This window comes from Tamandua tetradactyla, chromosome 19, assembly GCF_023851605.1.
Source record: "Tamandua tetradactyla isolate mTamTet1 chromosome 19, mTamTet1.pri, whole genome shotgun sequence".
NCBI classification, from domain to species: Eukaryota; Metazoa; Chordata; class Mammalia; order Pilosa; family Myrmecophagidae; genus Tamandua; species Tamandua tetradactyla.
In genome coordinates this window covers 57,206,059-57,213,980 of record NC_135345.1, presented here as the reverse complement: position 1 = coordinate 57,213,980, position 7,922 = coordinate 57,206,059, and positions in this window count along the sequence as shown.

Sequence of the window (7,922 nt, the reverse complement as noted above, 5' to 3'; positions counted from 1 at the left end):
AATGTGTGATTCTAAAATATAGACACTGTCTTCCTTACCCCATGTCTGAATTACTTTAACCCCGGCCTGTTCGGCTTCATTCTTTCTCTAAATATCAGGTTATATATACAAAACAGCCTCTAAAAATCCGGAAGTAATAATCACCACTCCAGACTTAATGTATCTGCTCTAAAAGCTTATAATCTAAGCCTCTGTTTTCCTGTAAGCATTTTCTAAAGGTGATCATACCATTGTTTTGTTTTGTTTTTTTTCTGGCTTATTTTGTCTCACCAAATGTCCCACATGTTCGTTCACATTGTTGCATGCCTCACAACATTGTTCCTTTTTGTAGCAGCCTTCTTTGTCTCTTAAGATGTCTTTACATTTAAAGTGTATTTTGTCCTATATTAGTATAGCTACTCCTGCTTACAACTTGCATGGAAAATCTTTTCTCCTCCTTTCACTTTCAATCTATTTGTGTCCTTGTGTCTAAGATGAGTCTCTTTTAAGCAGCATATAACGGAATTATGTTTCTTAATCCATTCTGCCAATCTGTATCTTTTAATTGGTAAGTTCAGTCTGTTAACATTCAAAGTTAATACTGAAAAGGCATTTCTGATTCCACCATCTAGTCTTTTTAATTTTATTTGTCAGATCTATATCGGTCTTCCAGACCTCCCTCTCCCTTTTTTTTTTTTTTTTCAGCTGGCAGAACTCCTTTTAGTATTTCTTTTTAGGGGATGGGGTGGGGTGGTGCATGGTCCAGGAATCAAACCTGGTTCTCCCACATGAAAGATGGGCAATCTAACCACTGAACTACCTGTGCCCCCCTTTTAGTATTTCTTGTAGGGCCGGTCTCTTGTTGACAAATTCTTTCAGGACTCCTTTGTCTGTGAAAACTTTAATCTCTCCCTCAATTTTGAAGGACAATTCGGCTGGGTAAAGAATCCTTGGCTGGAAGTTTTTCTCTTTTAGGGTCTTGACTATATCATACCACTGCCTTCTTGCTCTAGGGTGCTAGTTGAGTAGCCTGAACTCAGTCTTATTTGATTTCCTTTGTATGTACTGTAATTCTCTTGCTGCTTTCAGTATTTTCTGCTTCTCTTCAACTTTGACAGATTGATTTGTATGTGCCTTGGGGAAGGCCTATTTGGATTTATTCTGTTTGGAGTTCTTTGGGCTTCTTTGACTTGTGTACTTATGTCCTTTATGAGGGTTGGGAAGTTTTCCCCCATTATATCCTCAACTACTCTTCCTAGCCCTTTACTCCTCTCTTCTCCTTGTGGGACACCAATGATTCTTATATTTGCGCTCTTTGTTTTGTCTATCATTTCCCTGGGTTTCCATTCAATTTTTTCCATCTTTTTTACTGTTTGCTGTTTTGAGTCTTCAAAGTCAATTATCCTGTCCTCTATATCACTTATTCTTTCATCTGTTTCTTCAAATCTGGTGTTGTGTGCCTCTATTTGGTCAACAGAATCTTTAATCGCTATGATTTCTGCTATTTTTCTATTTATTCTTTCAAATTCCTCTTTGTGCTCTTCTACTGTCTTCTTGATATCCTTTATGTCCCACTTATTTTATTAAGTAGAGTTGTATGAACATCTTTGATTAGTTATTCCAACTTCTGTGTCTCATCTGGTGTTCTAATTTGGTCATTAGGCAGGGCTATATCTGTCTGCATTGTGATATGTTTAATGATCTTCTGCTGTCTTCATCACATGTAAATATCTTAATTGATTTACTTTGATAAATGATTTCTTTCAGTAGTCTCAGGTCTTGTGTTTGCAGGATGATTGTACAGCAGGGAGCAGGGTATGGAGTGGAGCACTCAGTACAGTGATTTGTTTCAGGGCAGGTATGGGCACAGGTTGGGGATGTGACGCTAACGCTTGTGAATGTGGCCGCCCAGTGGGCAGGGAAGATGTAGCTGCGTGTGTGCACTGGTCTGGTGGCGATAAACCTGGTGTGCGCTGGTCTAAGGCATGGGGCCCTTTGTGTGCATACATACAGCTGTGGCAGCAGGTCAGCGTTACGCCTTCATGAACTGGGGGTCAGAAGTGATCCGACTTTGCAGGTCAGCACTTTCTCAGAGCCGGGAAGTGAGGCTGAGGGCTGTACACATGCGCGGTTCCAGGACTCTTTTTAGTCCAGTGTTCCCGTCTATGCACTCTCCTGGGCTCTGTGATGCACGCCTCCGCGCCAGGCTCCAGCCTTCTGCCTCTCAGTTCCTTGGCCTCTGCAACCAGGGCTGCCATGTGTGGTGCAGAGGCTCTCCCAGGCCAGATGCACTGTGGAATTGCAGCCTCAGTCACCCTCCTGTCCCTTCTCTAACTTTTCCGTGGAGCAGGGCTAATCTCGAGTTTCCCCAGTTGGCCATCTTCCTGGAAGTCCTCAGGTCTAATTTTAAGTAGGATTTATAGGATAAATTAAGGATAAGCATAGCCTATCCTTTCGGGGATATGTTTCATATGAACAAACCCTAAAAACCAGATTGAGGGTTCGGCCTATTGATTTTGTAGTCCTCACTGCTTGTGAGAATATCAGGCTTTCTTCAAATGGGGAAGTTGAACTTTCTCTCTTTCTCACCATTCCCCCAAGGGGGCTTTGCAAATACTTTTTTTTATTATTAATTAATTTAAAAAAATTAACTAACACAACATTTAGAAATCATTCCATTCTACATATGCAATCAATAATTCTTAATATCATCACATAGATGTATGATCATCATTTCTTAGTGCAAATACTTTTTAATCACTGTTCAAACCACTCTGGAATTTATCAGGGTATCACTCTGGACAAACTTACAAAATATTACAGATAGGTAGTATTGTGCTATCCATTTCTGAATTTTTACTATCAGTCCTGTTGCACAATCTGTAGTCCTTCTGCTCCAGTTACCCAATATCTACCCTATTTCTATCTCCTGATGATCTGTGTTACTAACTGAAATTCTTTAAGTTCATTCATTAATGTTAGTTCATACCCATGAGACCATACAGTATTTGTCCTTTGCTTCTGGCCAATCTCATTCAACATAATGTCCTCAAGGACCATCCGTGTTGTTACATACTTCATAACTTTATACTGTCTTATAGCTGCATAATATTACCTCGTATGTATATACCACAGCTTGTTTAGCCACTTGTCTGTTGAAGGACATTTGGACTGTTTCCATCTCTTGGTAATTGTAAATAATGCTGCTATAAACACTGATGTGCAAATGTCTGTTTGCATCCTTGCCCTCATGTCCTCTGAATAGATACCTATCAATGGTATTGCCGGATCATATGGCAATCCTATACTTAGCTTCCTGAGGAACAGCCAAACTGCCTTCCATAGTGGTTGTACCATTTTACATTGCCACCAACAGTGGATAAGTGTGCCTCTTTCTCCACATCCTTTCCAGCAGTTGTCATTTTCTGCTTTATTGATGATGGCCTTTCTGGTGGGTGTGAGATGATATCTCATTGTGGTTTTGATTTGCATTTCCTAATAGCCAGGGAAGTTGAGCATCATTTCATGTGCTTTTGGCCATCTGTATTTCCTCTTCTGAGAAGTGTCTGTTTATGGCTTTTGCCCATTTTGTAATTGGGTTGTCTGTCTTTTGTTGTTGAGTTGAACCATCTCTTTATATATTCTGGATACTAGACCTTTATCTGTTATCATTTCCAAGTTTTGTCAACCATTGTGTAGGCTGCCTTTTTACTCTCTGGACAAAGTTCTTTGACACATGAAAGTGTTTAATTTTGAGGAGTTACCATTTATCTATTTCTTTCTTCAATGTTCATACTTTGGGTATAAGATCTAGGAAACTACCTTCTATTATAAGATTTATAAGATATTTTCCTACATTTTCTTCTAAAAGTTTTATGGTCTTAGATATGATGTTTAGGTCTTTGATCCACTTTGAGTTAATTTTTGTATAGAGTGTGAGATATGGATCCTCTTTCATTCTTTTGCATGTGGATATCCAGTTCTCTAGGCACCGTTTATTGAAGAGACCGTTCCATCCCAGGTAAGTTGGCTTGACTGCCTTATCAAAGATCAATTGTCCATAGATGAGAAGGTCTATATTTGAACACTCTATTCTATTCCATTGGTCAGTCCTTATCCTTATACCAGTACCATGCGGTTTTGAACACTGTAGCTTCATAATACACCTTAAAGTCAGGTAGTATGAGACCTTCAACTTCATTTTTCTTTCTCAGGATATTTTTAGTTATTTGGGGCACACTGCCTTTCCATATAAATTTGGTTATTGGCTTTGCTATTTCTGAAAAGTAAGTTTTTGGGATTTTAATTGGTATTGCATTGAATCTATAAATCAATTTAAGTGGAATTGACATCTTAACTATATTTAGTCTTCCAATCCATGAACACAGAATGGCCTTCCATTTATTTGGGTCTTCTGTTTTTTTTTTCTGTTTGGGTCTTCTTCTTTTTTTTTTTTTTAAGCAATTTCTTCTAGTTTTCTTTGTATAAGTCTTTTGTATCCTTAGTTAAGTTCATTCCTAAATGTTTTATTATTTTGGTTGCAATTGTAAATGGAATTTTTTTCTTGCTTTTCCCCTTAGATTGTTCATTACTAGTGTATAGAAACACTACAGATTTTTGAGTGTTGCTCTTGTAACCTGCCACTTTGCTGTACTCATTTATTAGATCTAGTAGTTTTGCTGTGGATTTTTCCAGGTTTTTGAGATATAGTATCATATCATCTGCAAACAGTGAGAGTTTTACTTCTTCCTTTCCAATTTTGATGCCTTGTATTTCTTTTCCTTGTCAAACTGCTCTGGCTAGAACTTTCAACACAATGTTGAATAAAAGTGGGGATAGTGGGCATCCTTGTCTTGTTCCTGATCTTAGGGGGAAAGTTTTTGGTTTTTCCCCTTTGAGGATGATGTTAGCTGTGGGTTTTCATATATTCCCTTTATCATATTGAGGAAATTCCCTTCTATTTCTATCCTTTGAAGTGTTTTCAATAAGAGAGGATGTTGAATTTTGTCAAATGCATTTTCTGCATCAATTGAGATGATCATGTGATTTTTCTGCTTTGATTTGTTGATATGGTGTATTACATTATTGATTTTCTTATGTTGAATTATCCTTGCATATCTGGGTTGAATCCTACTTGGTCATGGTGTATATAAGTCTTTGAATGTGCTGCTGGATTTGATTTGCAAGAATTTTGTTGAGAATTTTTGTATCTATATTCATTAGAGAGATTGGTCTGTAATTTTCTCTTCTTTGACTGGTTTTGGTATGAGGGTGATGTTGGCTTCATAGAATGAGTTAGGTAGACTTCCCTCCTCTTCAATTTTTTGGAAGAGTTTAAGCAGGATTGGTACTAATTCTGTCTTAAATGTTTGGTAGAATTCACATGTGAAGCCATCTGGTCCTGGACTTTTTTTTGGCAGGAGAGCTTCTTAATGACTGATTCAGTTCTTTTTTTTTTTTAATTATTTTTTTATTTTTATTCTTTTTACATGGGCAGGCACCAGGAATTGAACCCGGGTCCTCTGGCATGGCAGGCAAGCATTCTTGCCTGCTGAGCCACCGTGGCCCTGATTCAATTCTTTACTTGTGATTGGTTTGTGGAGGTCTTCTATTTCTTCTCAAGCCAGTGTTGGTTGTTCATGTCTTTCTAGGAAATTGTCCATTTTATCTATGTTGTCTAGTTTACTAGCATAAAGTTGTTCATTGTATCCTCTCATTACCTCCTTTATCTCTGTGGGGTCAGTGATTATGTCTCCTGTGCTGGTTTGAAAGACGTATGCCCCCTAGAAAAGCCATGTTTTAATCAAAATCCCATTTCATAAAGGTAGAATAATCCCTATTCAATACTGTATGTTTGAAACAGTAATCAGATTATCTCCCTGGATGATGTTATTTAGTCAAGAGTGGTTGTTAAACTGGATTAGGTGACGACATGTCTCTACCCATTTGGGTGGGTCTTGATTGGTTTATTGGAGTCCTATAAAAGAGGAAACAGGGCGGGCCGCGGTGGCTCAACGGGCAAAGTGCTTGCCTGCTATGCCGGAGGACCTCGGTTCGATTCCCGGCCCCAGCCCATGTAACAAAAACGGAGAAACAGAATACAATAAAAAACAAGAAAATGTTTAAAGATGTTTCCCTTTCTTCCTTCCTTCCTTCCTTCTATCCTTCCTTCCTTCTCTCTGTCTTAAAAAAAAAAAAAAAAAAAAAAAAAAGAGGAAACATTTTGGAGAATGGGAGATTTGGAGAGAGCAGAGAATGCTGCAGCACCACCAAGCAGAGTCCACCAGCCAGCGACCTTTGGAGATGAAGGAAAAAAATGCCTCCCAGGGAGCTTCATGAAACAGGAAGCCAGGAGAAGAATCTAGCAGATGAGGAACCCTGACTGTGTTCACCATGTGCCTTTTCAGATGAGAGAGAAACACTGATTGTGTTCACCATGTACCCTTCCACTTGAGAGAGAAACTCTGAACTTTATCCACCTTCTTGAACCAAAGTATCTTTCCCTGAATGGATGCCTTTGATTGTACATTTCTATAGACTTGTTTTAATTGGGACATTTTCTCAGCCTTAGAATGGTAAACTAGTGACTTATTGAATTCCCCCTTTTAAAAGCCATTCTGTTTCTGGTATATGCATTCCAGCAGCTAGCAAACTAGAACATCTCCTCTTCCATTTCTGATTTTATTTATTTGCATCCTCTCTCTTCTTGTTTTTGTCAACCTTGGTAAGGGTCCATTAATTTTATTGATTTTCTCATAGAACCAACTTCTGGTTTGTTGATTTTCTTGATTGTTTTCATATTCTCAATTTCATTTATTTCTTCTCTAATCTTCATCATTTCTTTCTTTTTGCTTGCTTTGGGGGTTAGTTTGCTGTTCTTTTTCTAGTTCTTCCAAGTGGACAGTTAATTCCTTGATTTTTGCTCTTTCTTATTTTTTGATATACTTATTTAGGGCAATAAATTTCCCTCTTAGCACTTCCTTTGCTGCATCCCATAAATTTTGATATGTTGTGTTTTCATTTTTATTTGCCTCAAGATATTTACTGATATCTCTTGTAATTTTTTCCTTAACCCACTGGTTGTTTAAGAATGTGTTTTGAGCTTCCATATATTTGTGAATTTTCTGGCCCTCTGCCTGTTTTTGATTTCCTGAGGCTCACCTTCATTCCTTTATGATCAGACAAAGTGTTTTATATGATTTCCATCCTTTTAAATTTATTGAGACTTTCTTTGTGATGCAGCATATGGTCTATCTTTGAGAATGATCCATGAGCACCTGAGAAAAATGTGTATCCTGCTGTTTTGGGGTGTAGTATTCTATAAATGTCTGTTAAATCTAGTTCATTGATAGTATTATTCAAATTCTTTGTTTCTTTATTGATCCTCTGTCTAGATGTTCTGTCCCTTGATGAGAGGGGGAACTGAAGTCTCCAACTATTATGGTAGATTTTGCCTTTTGGGTTTTATATGTCATATCTAATTTTTCTTCTTTTTACATTTACTGATAGTCTTCATTTCTACACTCTTCTCCACACCTCTCTCTGCTGTCTTTTCCTATCTGCCTCTAGCACTCCCTTTAGTATTTTTTGCTGTGCCAGTCTCTTAGTCACAAATTCAGTGATTATTTTGTCTGAAAATATTTTTATTTCCCCTTCATTTTTGAAGGACAATTTTTTTTGGATATAGAATTCTTGGTTGGTAGTTTTTCTCTTTTAGTGTCTTAAATATATCATCCCATTGTCTTCTCACCTCCATAGTTTCTGCTGAGAAATCTACACATAGTCTTAATGGGCTTTCCTGGTATGTAATGGATTTGCTCTTCTCTTGCTGCTTTCAAGAGTCTCTCTTTCTCTTTGATGTCTGACATTGTGATTAGTAAGTGTCTTGGAGTCATCTATTTGGATCTATTCTGTTTGAGGTATGCTGCACTTCTTGGATCTGT